Source organism: Tachysurus fulvidraco, chromosome 4 (assembly GCF_022655615.1).
Source record: "Tachysurus fulvidraco isolate hzauxx_2018 chromosome 4, HZAU_PFXX_2.0, whole genome shotgun sequence".
NCBI lineage: Eukaryota > Metazoa > Chordata > Actinopteri > Siluriformes > Bagridae > Tachysurus > Tachysurus fulvidraco.
In genome coordinates this window covers 28,960,511-28,973,764 of record NC_062521.1, presented here as the reverse complement: position 1 = coordinate 28,973,764, position 13,254 = coordinate 28,960,511, and the positions used below count along the sequence as shown (strand labels likewise).

Genomic DNA, 13,254 nt, shown 5'->3' with positions numbered 1-13,254 from the left:
TATGACCTCATTTGTCAACATCTTGCAACGTATTGATAATGCGTTAACTACTTACTGCCTTTTCTAATTCTCAGCACTGAACACAAACCGAACTTCCTCATGTTTTGCCATTTTGAGCAACATCAACACCGGGTCAGAGCTCAGAGCGAGTGGAGAACATTTCAACTTCCAAATTTCTGAATACCACAGAAGTTTATGTAAAAGCTCCTCGTAAACATGGCTAGCGTGACCTCATCTGAAAGTTGAGGAAAGCTTTTCCTTTCTAGCCCGCAAAGTCCAGACACTAATTAGCTTCATCCTGTGACAATAAATCTGCAGTTGACCCAATCGGAGAATTGTTTCTTTAGATGTAGATTTTCCTGCAGGATATTTTGTAGCTCATGTTGGAGCAAAGAATGAGAGAAAGCGAGAGGAAAGAGACGTGGTCCCTTTGTGAATCTCCTCTCTCTTTTGCTACACGTCTAAGAAGAAGCAGATGTGACAGCAGATGTGACCGGGATGTTAACGCTGGAAGTGTGTTACATGTTGTTTTGCTTTGCTGGACACAGAATAGGATTCTTCTGCCATTCCTCTCGTATGTGTGTGTACATGTGTGTGTTTATAGCTAACATGCTAAGTGACATTAGCATACGAGTCAAGGTCTGACTCGTTCTCCGGGCAACACGAAAAGGAGATACAAAGATACAAAGATAAATTTGAAGAATTGATAAGATTATAAAGAATATGAAGACATATAAAACATTAGCTAAGCTAGCAAAAAATGCATTATATATATATATATATATATATATATATATATATATATATATATATATATATATATATATAAACACAGAATACAGTATATAAGCTGGAACTCTCTCTCTCTCTCTCTCTTTCTCTCTCTCTCTCTAACTAAAGTTAGTATTATTTGCAGAAAAGGGACAAGACTATTCAATTTTTTTTTTAAGTGCATTAGCATATACAGTACTTTGAAACATATACAGTAAAAATTCAACTGTTTACTGGGACACAATATAATCTCTAAACTCGTACACATTCATCATGGACTCTTGTAAAAGGGGCGAAGTGGAATTCCTGCTGAATTTACTTAAAGGCAGGGTCTCTGATGTTTGAAAGCCAATGAAATCACCAAAACAAACACGCCCCTAACCCAAACGGGTCCCACCCCTGTATCGATAGCTCCGCCCACACATACATACGTAACCCGGGCGACTAACAGAAAGAAACGTGTCTTTATCATAGCTGAAGGGAAGAACAATACGATTGTAGATAAACAAACAAGCAAAAATGCCACACAAGCATAATCATGTAAAGGACAAAGGCATATATTAGTTCTGTGTAACAAAGCAAAACCAACGTTACTCACCTATCGAGAAGGAAAAAAGCGCCTCGGCGTCTTAAGTAAAGTCGGCCACATATTCACAGGTCGGAGTTTCCCGAGTCGATAACTCCTGAGCTAAACGCTGTTACTACACAAAACGCGGTTGTAGCTGCCTCTCTACATTACTACGATAGAAAAGAGGTGTTATTTGTGTAGTAACAGCGTTTAGCTCAGGAGTTATTGACTCGGGAAACTCCAACCTGTGAATATGTGGCCAACTTCCTGCTCCTTCAGTTCTCTCCAGCGCTGGAAAGCTGATCCTATATTAACACATCCTACTTCTTGTCCTTATCGTAAGTCTTTCTTCTCTTTCTTTTTTTTGTTTTTATCCTCCATGTCGATGTTAAAACCGCTTTCTGCTAATGTCACACATGCATCAAACCCTGAATACAACACCGTAGTTATACTGTAGTTCATATCAGCACTAAGAAAGCATTCATTTTAGTATAACATTCATTTTAGTATAAACAAATAAAATTAGGTTTTGTTGAGAAATGGAACATTATTTTTCTTGAATCCTAAAATGGAAACACTCACTTTTTTAAAGAGTTTCTCTGTATTTGAGCTCCCTAAAGTTTTAATCCAGTTACACCGTTAAATAACAGCTAGCAGTCATTTCAGATCATTCTCGACTCTTCTGGACTGCATTTTCCTTCGTTTTGCTTCAGGCTCAGTTTTCACAGGTCTATAAAATGCTTTGTGAATTACTTTTAGACTCAAACAAAATCGGGAATCAAGACACACGTGCACATTTTTACAGAGATGCTCTTAAATGGACCAGTGAGAAGCTACATTTAGCCTTAAGCTACATTTGTGTATATAGTGCCAGAAGTCTTTTATAAGCCAGTATAAATCAAGGCAGAGTTTGACAGACAGTCAATCAGGGCTGAATGGGTATTTTTTCTCACTCCTGATTTTTCTCTTTATTTATATTTTTTCCCCGTTCCGCTCCATACAAGGACACTCACCTGAGGTGACGTTTGACTGCGTGCATGTTCTCGTCCTTGATCTTTTACAAAACCCAGACATCTCCAGGCTGATGCTGTTTATGGTTTGCAGTAAGCTCACTCTTGCACAACGGCAACTCAGATATTGCATTGTCTAAAAATGAGTTACAACACTGTTGAGTCATTGAGATCATTTCTGAGGAATCTCAATTCGATGAGCTTCAAGCTCGGATGGTAAAAACGCAGAAACGTTTCTCCTGAAACAGCTTGAAGCAGATTTTTTTCCTCACATAGTAAATATGGACACAGGAACATGTGTACGTGAGCAACCGTGCAGATGGAAATTGGGAAACCTGGACGTGTTCGTGAAGGGCAGAACTCTAGGCAGTCTGTAGCGAGGAATGAGATGCAGCCTGTAACATCTACCATATGAGCCGTCTCTACGTAGCGACATTAGATCCTATCTCTGCTCGCCGGCTTTCAACAGTAAAATGGCATTAAAGACATACGCTCCAAATTAGCTAGGCTTATAGATCTTCTCTCGGACACCTTGCCGCTCTAAACGGAATCGTATGTTTTACGTTACGCAAGGTGTCGGTGCACATGTTAGTCATCAGATAAGGCGTTCTTCGCCTCGCCTAGCCCGAGTCTTACCCTCATTCTTTTGTTGCTGTTGTTGTTGCTCAGGGCTACGAAGGAATGCGTGGTGTTATTAAGCCACCGGGCGTGTAGAAATTGGAAACATGTTGCAAGATTTGCCGCGTGCGGCCCACCACTGAACCGACATGGTGCCACGCTGTCAATTTGTTTTATTTCACGGTGCGTAGCATCAGCCGCCTGGACCTGTTTTTCCTGCAACGCAATGAGGATCTGCAATGCTAATTACGTCCACATCACTTCATTGCTTTCAGAGTAAATATACTGCAAAAAAAAAATCCAAAGACACCGGGAGATGAACTAGTCTCTGGAGATTAGTTGTTACACAAGACAAACAAATCCAAGCATCTTAAGATTTCAGGGTTCATTACCATTACACCAAACTGTTTATTTCATCAGTTAGCACACTCTAACACAATTACTGCTAATCAGATTTGCTCTAGCACCCGTCACTATTATAAAGCCCTCGGTTTTATTCACGATTCCACAATCCACCACAACACTCCAAGGATATTCAGCACATGGGGAATGTTCTAATAGCTCAGGATTTATTTTATGCAGTGTGACTGAACCGCTGAAATTCTCTGGCAGTTCTGTGTGTCATTTAGTGTAAAACAGAAGTGTTTAAAAATGAAAGGTTACTTCTCCAAATAACTGGGTTTGAAATCTGGATTCTGATTGGTCAGATGGTCCTGGTTAATATTCTATAACAGAATCTCACATATTAATGTACATGTTCTAATCTGTTGTTGTTTCCATAGTAACTCGTTCAGTCGAGCTTGACGTTTCCATAGTAACTTATTCAGTCTAGCTTGTTGTTTCCATAGTAACTCATTAGTCGAGCTTGTCGTTTCTATAGAAACTCAGTCCAGCTTGTTGTTTCCATAGTAACTCGTTAGTGAGCTTGTCGTTTCCATAGTAACTCATTCAGTCGAGCTTGTCGTTTCCATAGTAACTCATTAGTCGAGCTTGTCGTTTCTATAGAAACTCAGTCCAGCTTGTTGTTTCCATAGTAACTCGTTAGTCGAGCTTGTCGTTTCCATAGTAATTCATTCAGTCGAGCTTGTCGTTTCCATAGTAACTCATTAGTCGAGCTTGTCGTTTCCATAGTAACTCATTCAGTCGAGCTTGTCGTTTCCATAGTAACTCATTAGTCGAGCTTGTCGTTTCCATAGTAACTCATTCAGTCGAACTTTTATGATGGACTCATGTAAATATGTGCTTCATGAAAACAGATAAAAAAAAGTAAACTAACACAGAAAAATGTGTCTAATTGAAGGAAGATATGATGGAGTCGTCTGTGTGTGTCAGGACTCTGCTTGGACATTCTCTACTGGAACATTAGGGGGCGCTCCGGCAGCGTGTCGTGTCACGTGTTTCACGTCTGGACTCACCTGTCCCCATTTGCCTGTTAATCATCATGTCTATTTATTTTCTCCACGTTGCATCTAGCTTCACAGAGTCCTCATCTTTTCTTTGTCTGTGTTGTTTTATGTAATCGGTTTGTGTCGTGTTTTGTGAGTTTTTCCCCTGTCTATGTCTCTTATTTTTGTTAATAAATCTTTTAATAAACTTTTTTTACGGCGACTTTTACCTTCTGTAAAAAGGTCCGGAAAAATGACGTCAGGTAATACTGATCCCGTCCGAATAGACCCGCTGTAAATATGTACGGTACAATTCTGTCATTTCCTGTTTAAAAGTAGTTTTTGGCACGTTTTTCAAGCACGGAGGCGCTTGAAACAGGAAGCAACATCATACGCACATGACGACAAGGAGGTTAATGTGGAGCGTAAAGCGAGTTACCCCTCCCACTTCTGCTAGTTTTACTGAGATGTCTTGTCCCGTGCGAATTGGCCAATTAATATTACAGATGTCCAGGTGTCCTGAGGTAAAATTGCATTACTCCACGTCCCAGGTAAAACTAATCCCGTCCGAATAGGGCTTCAGTAACAGAGTCTGTCCAGGGAATGACTGTTACCAGCTGCTAGAACATAAGTAATAACAAGAACTAGAAATGAAAGTATGATGTCATTCTTTTTAAAAAGAATAACTCTCTTTGGTATAAGAGGAATAATACATAATAAATAACAGTAACTCTTCATCACGTCACACCATTGTGGATTATTTTCCTTAACAGCATGCCCCAAATATATTTATATTTATATTTTCCAGATTCCTAGCAACAGTTCTGACGATTTCAATTGCAAACATGAACGTCGGTAACATCACGTTATGTATCAAGAATATCACAGATGTTTGTTTCATTTGTTTTACACTATATGTGTCAGACAATTGATTGGCTTTTTTGCAGCAGCAGCAGCAGCAGCATTGTTCATTTATTTCTCAGTTGCCTAGCAACTGATTTTTTGTATTTATTTCGGGTCATAAAGGTGGATGATAGTTTTGACATTTATATTAAAATTTATACAGGTGTCCCTACAGATTCTGGACTCGATGATAGTGGAATATTTTCGTTTGCAACACGGATTAAAAATCATTTTATATTTTGGAGAAGAGCGATTCACAGATGTTATGATGATGTCATGATGAAGAGTATTCACGTATCAGAACCTAATATCTTCCCCATAGCACCCGACTCGGCCGTATTATAAACTCAAAGCCTCGAGTGTGTATAAGACCGCAGGCTCTGCTTTAAAAGCTTTGATGACGTGACCCCACACGACTGCATGGTCCAGACAGGTCATACATCAGCCATGCTGTTGGAGGTGCCGATTGGATGCTCGGGGGCTGGGATGGACAGATAGGACCAGAGAACAGAAGGGAAAGCTACACATGAAGACAGCCGTGCTTTAGAAGTCTAGACCTTACCCTGCCCTGGGGTCGTGCCAACCGGCCCTGACCTCTGACCTTGTAGTAAAGGGAGATTAATGAGGGTGAACCTGTAACTCGAGCCGTAACATCCGACCCCGGTCTCTGCAGGGTGTGAAGCTTTACCACAAACACACTTTCACACACACGGTGCAAAACACGAAGTCCGAGGGAGGTATTTAGAGAAACGATTCATGATTCATGATTCATGAGTCAAAAATACTATTATTCAAAGTATATGCAGAAGGATTTAATCCAGTAAAATGTTAACACACCATTTGTACAATTGCCATTTGCTTATAAGCGCTGATTTAGAGAGAGAGAGAGATAGAGAGAATAAAATGTGTATATACTGTATACAATAGTGAAATAGCTCAATTGTCTACATCTTAATTAAAAACGACAAATGGCACTACCCCCCGCCCCCACACACAAATACACACACACCTCCCAAAATAAGTGCATGTTGGTTGCAGTAAAACCCACGCATTCAGAACTACATGGATTTTTCCCACAGAAAGGAAAATAACATCCTCATTAAGTTACAATAAAGACAAATGACAATGCAGCACATATTGAATGTAACTCATCAGGACTAGGATGAAAAAGTCAGAATTAAGCAACAAAAGTCTCCACCCTGCTCACTCGCTTCCTCAAAGAATTACTCCACCCGTTTTTATGCTAGCTTTTATTTTATTATTGGGAGGTAAAGCTCTGTTTACTCTCTAAGGAGCTGTTTACAGCCACCACCTTTTTTTACTGCTTGCTCAGAGAGCGAGAGGATGTTACCACATGTAGACGTCGACTAAACCTTTAAAGAAAACTCGTTAAATCAACGCCGGTGCCTTTAATAAGAGAGCCACACAAATACGATTCACATATCGCCGCTTCCGAGCTGTGGATTTGTAACTACAATGCAATGTTACTACTAATCCACGACATCGTAAATAGGACAGCAGAGAAGGAGGCTTTGTGTCTGAACCACAAATAGCGCTCATTGTTGCTTTATTATTACCTCAAGGGCACAAACATGTCTACAGTTTTACAGACAAGAAAAAAAATAGTTGTCCTCAGAATGAAATTCCCAGGGTTCACATTGTGTTGTACAGGAAACTGTAATTTATCATTCGTTCGTTTCTTTAGGGAGTGTTTTGTCCTGGTCAGGGTGGTGGTGGATCTGTAGTCTATACTGGGAATGTTGGGTGTGAGGCCGGAGCACACCCTGGATGTCATGTAGCACTGGACGGGCGAGGCATTTTAGTATCCGTATGGCTTTCACATATAATCTAATTATATTCATTTGGAATAATCTACACAAATAGACCCAACTATTATGAGAGCTGAAATTCAGTTGCAGTTGATAAATGTTATTAAACGCAGGGTCTCCGATTTTTGAGAAATGCTTCAGAAAACTATCCGAGTCGGGCCGGATAATAAACAAAAATCAAAACAAACGTGTAGCCAATGAGCAGAAAGGGGCGTGTCTTGTCGATATGTGGCGGAGAGAGTGTTCAGAGCGCATGTGTGACATTAGCAGAAAGCGGTTTTTAACATTGACATGGAGGATAAAAACAAAGAAAGAAAGCGAAGAAAGGCTTACGGTAAGGACAAGAACAGATTGGAGTTTCCAGAGTCAATAACTCCTGAGCTAAACAAATAACACCTCTTTTCTATCGTAGTAATGTAGAGAGGCAGCTACAACCGCGTTTTGTGTAGTAACAGCATTTAGCTCAGGAGTTATCAACTCGGGAAACTCCGACCTGTGAATATGTGGCCGACTTTACTTAAGACGCCGAGGCGCTTTTTTCCTTCTCGATAGGTGAGTAACGTTGGTTTTGCTTTGTTACACAGAACTAATATATGCCTTTGTCCTTTACATCATTATGCTTGTGTGGCATTTTTGCTTGTTTGTTTATCTACAATCGTATTGTTCTTCCCTTCAGCTATGATAAAGACACGTTTCTTTCCGTTAGTCGCCCGGGTTACGTATGTATGTGTGGGCGGAGCTATCAATACAGGGGCGGGACCCGTTTGGGTTAGGGGCGTGTTTGTTTTGGTGATTTTATATGTCAACATTGGCTTTCAAAAATCGGAGACCTTACCTTTAAGAAGCTCCACCAAACACTCAATTCATCCAACATTTAATCTTTATTAAAAAGATGCTTCCTGTTAAGATAAAGATGCGCTGTGCTCTTTTGTGGACTGATCTGAATAAATGAAAAGTTGGAATAGTTTGAAGATGTTTAATATCTCGAACAACATCTGTAGTCACTTTTAGGCAGATGTTCACATCACAACCGTCTTTTTCATTCACCGTTCAGGATGGTGGATGGTTCGAGTCATTGAGTTCAGGATGGTGGAACAGGAAGTCCAAAAATGTGGTCTTATTTACAGGTGTTAGGATTCACACACCAGTGCTTCTTGTCTGAACGTAGATGAAACCATCATAGCAGTTTTAGAAGATGTGGTAGATGATTTCATGAGTTCTTGATGGATATTTGTCCTGCACTAGAGGAGAACTAGCTGGGCATGTGGTAGCCTAGTGGTTAAGGTGTTGGGAAGGTTGTGTGTTTGAATCCTAGGTCCACAAGTTGCCACTTCTGGGCAACTGATCAAAGCTCTTAACACACAATTGTTGAGTTGTATAAAATGTAAGCCATAATTGTAAACTAGTTAACAAGGATTGTACCTACTATAACAGATAGTAACGGTTTCTATACGCCAAGGCTGAGGTTTTATTGCCACCGTTTGTTACACTGACTGTCTAATATTGTTGACTGTAGTGTTGAAGTGGCATTCTTCTTGCCCTTGGAGTTTTAAACCTGTAATGAATTGGCATCCCCGGGAGAATTTTTTCTGCCTCTCTGAATCCCCTGACTGGAATAAAGTGCCTATACGTGTCTATATTTGTCACATATATATATTACAGCATGGTGAAATCCTTTCTTCACATATCTAACTTTGGAGGCTGGGGTCAGAGCTGTGCACTGGTCTTGAACCACGATCCGCTAATCAACAACCCAGAGCCTTAACTGTCTGGTTCACCATTGCTCTAAACTGAGATTGATAAACTCTGTGAAATGAAGGATTTCTATAATACAGTGCAGTCGCAGTAATACAGCTGTAATGTTATTAATGCCCTGCTTAAAATATGGTTCAGTTTCTATAGCTTAATCCACCTACTGCTACAGCTGTCAAAGTTTTGGGATTAATTGGTCGAATAGTTGATCTGCCATTTTAACTGGAAGGAAATAGAATTCTGTTTCCTATTTGTTCCTATATCTAGACTCCTATTTGTATTTGGGAATGTGGTAACCTACCAGTTGGAAGGTTGTGAGTTCGAATCCTATGTCCACCAAGCTGCCACTGCTGGGCCCCTGAGCAAGGCCCTTAGCCCTCAATTGCTCAGGTGTATAAAAATGAGATAAAAATGTAAGTCGCTCTGAAAAAGGGTGTCTGCTAAATGCTGTAAATATATTGTAATTGCTCTTTAAACAAGCAGGTTTCCTGGTTGTGTCTGAAAAAGAACGTTCACTATGCCAAGATGTTGGAAGCAACCTCCAAAAAGTTTTAGATCCTTCTATATTTGTATGCAAGATGGTTTCTATTTTTCCCCATTGTCAGGCCCTATAGAGGAACTCATAGCTCAACCTTTCGCCCCCTGGACCCCCTTGAGTGCAGCGCCTTCAACAGCAAACGCTGTGATTGATCGTACATGCTCACGTATTCATTACCATAAAGTTATCACCTCGCTGCTTTTCTCTGAATTCCTCTCAGAGACTCCCGTTGGAAGTGCATTAAATCACGAGGCTGCCGTCGTCTCCGGGATCCAGCGACGCATTGCTCCTCGTTCTTCGTTGTTATTGGCCATGATATATAAATCTGTGGCGTTATATAGTAGCCTTTGGAATACATGAGCATGTTGAACGCATATTTCAGTGGTTGAGTAAGGTGTTTTAGAGGTGCTTAAGGAAAGGGAACATCTGGATTCACCTCTTCTGAACCAAGTGCTAATAGTAATAAGTCTTACTTAGTGAAGAAAGGTAAATATCAAATGTTCATTTTTTCAGTTAGCTAAATGTTGTTCATGAAATCGACCCATGGAGACTGACACTGGAGCAGTGACGTGTCTAACACAACAATTAGCATTGTTCCTGGCTTTGACACAAAGTATTTTGGCATTATTTTTGCAGTAGACCTGCTACTTCAGCGGCTATGGCACATAACTAAACTTCTGTAGTGGCTTCTGGTAATGTAGCTTATTTTTCTCTAAGCAGGAGGGAACAGTGTATTATACTCATGTATTCTCATGTTCAGAAGGTGTTAATGAATTTTCTAGAACAGCAGCTCTGACAGTAATACAGCTGCAAATCACAGATTTATATTAACGTCCATGTTTCGGCTTCTATAACTAGAAACATACACAGCTGTCAGTCATTTCCGATTAATACGTCAACCGGTTGTAATAATAACGTTAACCTGCCGTTTTTACTTTGGAGGAAGAGAGAACTACTTTTTTTTTTTTGGTGTGTTTTTTCAGTGATTCTCATGTATTCTGCACTGTAGTTAATATGTAAAGTGAGGAAAGGTTGGCAGGTCCAGAGTTCAACCTTTACCAGATGTTCAGCTCTGACAGTTTCGTGCCAACAAAAAAACGAAGAAGAGAAAGTTTCCGCAAATCGAATTTGACTCGGAAGTGACCCGGTCCCAGAGTTCTTCCTAGACCACATGATTCCTATGCTCCATATCATCTTTATTGTCTGAACACAACAGCAAAAACTTCAGCTGTGCACCAATGAAGGTCTGTGTAGAAATGTGGTGAATGCCAGAAGAAGGTTTGCTTTGGTAGAAGGCGTAGATGTAGGCACGCTTCACACTGCTGGATATGGAGATCAAGATGGATGGTTGGACCCGTGAGCTGGATGGATGGATGGATGGATGGAGGGAGGGAAGGAGGGAGGGAGGGAGCTGGGACATCTCTGTTTTTTTAGTTCTAAAGGCCTAGAGTGATAAATCATCTCTTGACACAACTCTTGGGCCACCACAAGCCACCAGAACAGATTCACAACACATAGGTAAAAATCCTGCAAGGTCTGTGTACTTAACTCTACTTGAGAAATGAACACCATTTTCCTCGGTTTTAGCTAGTGTTAGTTACTTACACAGAATTGACATGAGGCAAACCTAGCAGGAGATGTTCCTGAATTAACATCTCTTTAAAACTAGATTTTGGCTCAGTATTCTAGCTACTTAAATAGAATAGCACCTACAGTGTATACCACCCATATACCAGATAAGATCAAAATGGAAACTGGCTTTTTTTTTTTTTTATTTACAAAAGAGACAGGACATTTGTAATAAAGACACCATGCTGAAAAGTTAAGCAGTCATCTCTACTCAAACTATCTCTTTACAAATCCAGAACTGCAAAGAACCATTGAGAAACCCTTCCAACAAAGTGTTCCAACAAAGTATTATTTTTAAATCGTTAGTGTTTTAAAAACAATTTCTAAACGTATATTACACAAAGTTAACTATTTTAGAGGGAAATTTTTAAAAGCGCTTGGCTAACATTAACTAGCTGAATGGAGAAATGTAGAAGGTTGCTGATATGGGCTTAGAGCTTAGATATGGGCTTAGAGCTTAGATATGGGCTTACATCGCAGCTCAATTGCAGTAGTAGAAGTTTCAGTGTTTCAGTGTTGAAGAACAAGAATTTTGGAAGTGAATTTGTGTGATGTTGGATGAGTAGCAGACGCACAATGATGACATCACCAGACCTTTAAAAGAAAAGCTGTCGATCCATGAATATGTTCTACACAAAGAACCGACATCCGTATATGGACCGTACCATATGGCTCATAGAGTATTAGGATTTAAGTTTTAAACCTCACTGAGAATGCAGCCATGAATTTTACCCGACATTATGTCTTGACACCCTGAGCACTTATACGCATTGTTAGTTCATTGTAAATGCACAAAATAATCCCCGGAGCTTGTCTCTAGCCTTCGGCTTCGTCAACAGACATGCCTAAGTAATCGGGAATGACATAAATTGCATAAACGCACTTCTACTTCAGTGTGACTTGGCATTAAATTCATTGACGTAACTATTTAACCTCTGTTACACACGTATGCTCCGGCTCTAACATGAGCACTGTGGTGCTTTACACCTGGTTTTACTCATGCTACACTTTTTAATCAGGTTTGCTCTTACAGCTGTGACCCTAAAAACCTGGAACATGACCTGTGTGCACTAACATGTGGTGTGCCAGATATCTAATGCAACCTTACTCAAAAAAAAACTCCATCTGATGGTTTACACTTCTTCACAATGGTGTTAAAAGTTTAGATTTGTTTATACAAAATGTTTACATAAAAGTGCAGAAAGAAAGAGCATCACATACTTCACACAAGTTTATGTAGCGTTTACTTAAAATGTCAAAGTACTGTAAAACTACAAGACCAAGAAAGACTAGAATATGGAGATTAGCTAGCTAAGGCTATCTAACAGTTGTTTTAGCCGTGTAATTGTTGATATGGTGGAGGTTCTTATTTATTGTTTATTGGTGAAAATAACGGCAAAAATCACAACAGGAAAACAGGAAAATAGTCCAAAACAATCCAATAGTCCAAGAGCAATCAACGGTGGAAAATACAAAAGCACAAAACAAACACGGGTAAATCCAGAGAAACAAAGCAGAGGTCATACACAGAAGCAAACAATGGCAATAGCAAATGAAATCAACAGCTTGGTTCATAGCAGAGTTGACAATACTTCGCACAGAACAAAGAACAAAGCCGACTTAATAGTCTTCACTGGCGGGAAGTAACCAGGAATTAGCAAAACTCTGGCAAGGGTTCCCTCTCAAGTCTATTCAAATCAAGTCACGAAGCTTTTAGTGTCATTTCAACCATATGTAGTTGACGACCGTTAGCCATTGCCTCCGCTCCCAAAAAACAACAGACCGACTTCTTCACGCTCCCATAACTGATTAAATAGTGGTCTAATAATAATTTAGCATCCCTCGTGGCAAAGTGGACCATGATACCTAAACGTATCCAACTTAATTGGTTACACAGTACATATTGAAATGAAACATTTTTCCAGGACCATGTTGCTACATAAGTAAGTTAGTCCTAGCATCTAGTATATATATACACTGTATAAAATATATATGAAGTGCATCCTGTGCAACGTGGTGCAAACAGTCCCAGTACAAACAATACAAAACACTACAGGACAATACACAAAAATAGTGCCGACCAGTGTGTATTCTGTATATAATACAGTACAATGTTGAAAAGCTCATTAATCATTGAAGTTGTGACAAGAAGGAGTCTCCAGTCCGAGGTAAAGCTCGAGGCAGAGCTCTTCTTTGCAGCTTCTTGGTAAAATGACAAGCTGGCAAAAAGGCTGGTAAAAGAGTGGCTGTA

At 39.9% G+C, this 13,254-nt stretch overlaps 1 protein-coding gene across 5 annotated transcripts in view; it reads left to right on the top strand.

Annotated features, from left to right (window-relative positions):
• vegfc (vascular endothelial growth factor c) overlaps positions 1-13,254 on the top strand; it is a 56,331-nt gene that overhangs the window by 34,325 nt on the left and 8,752 nt on the right. The window lies entirely within an intron of this gene.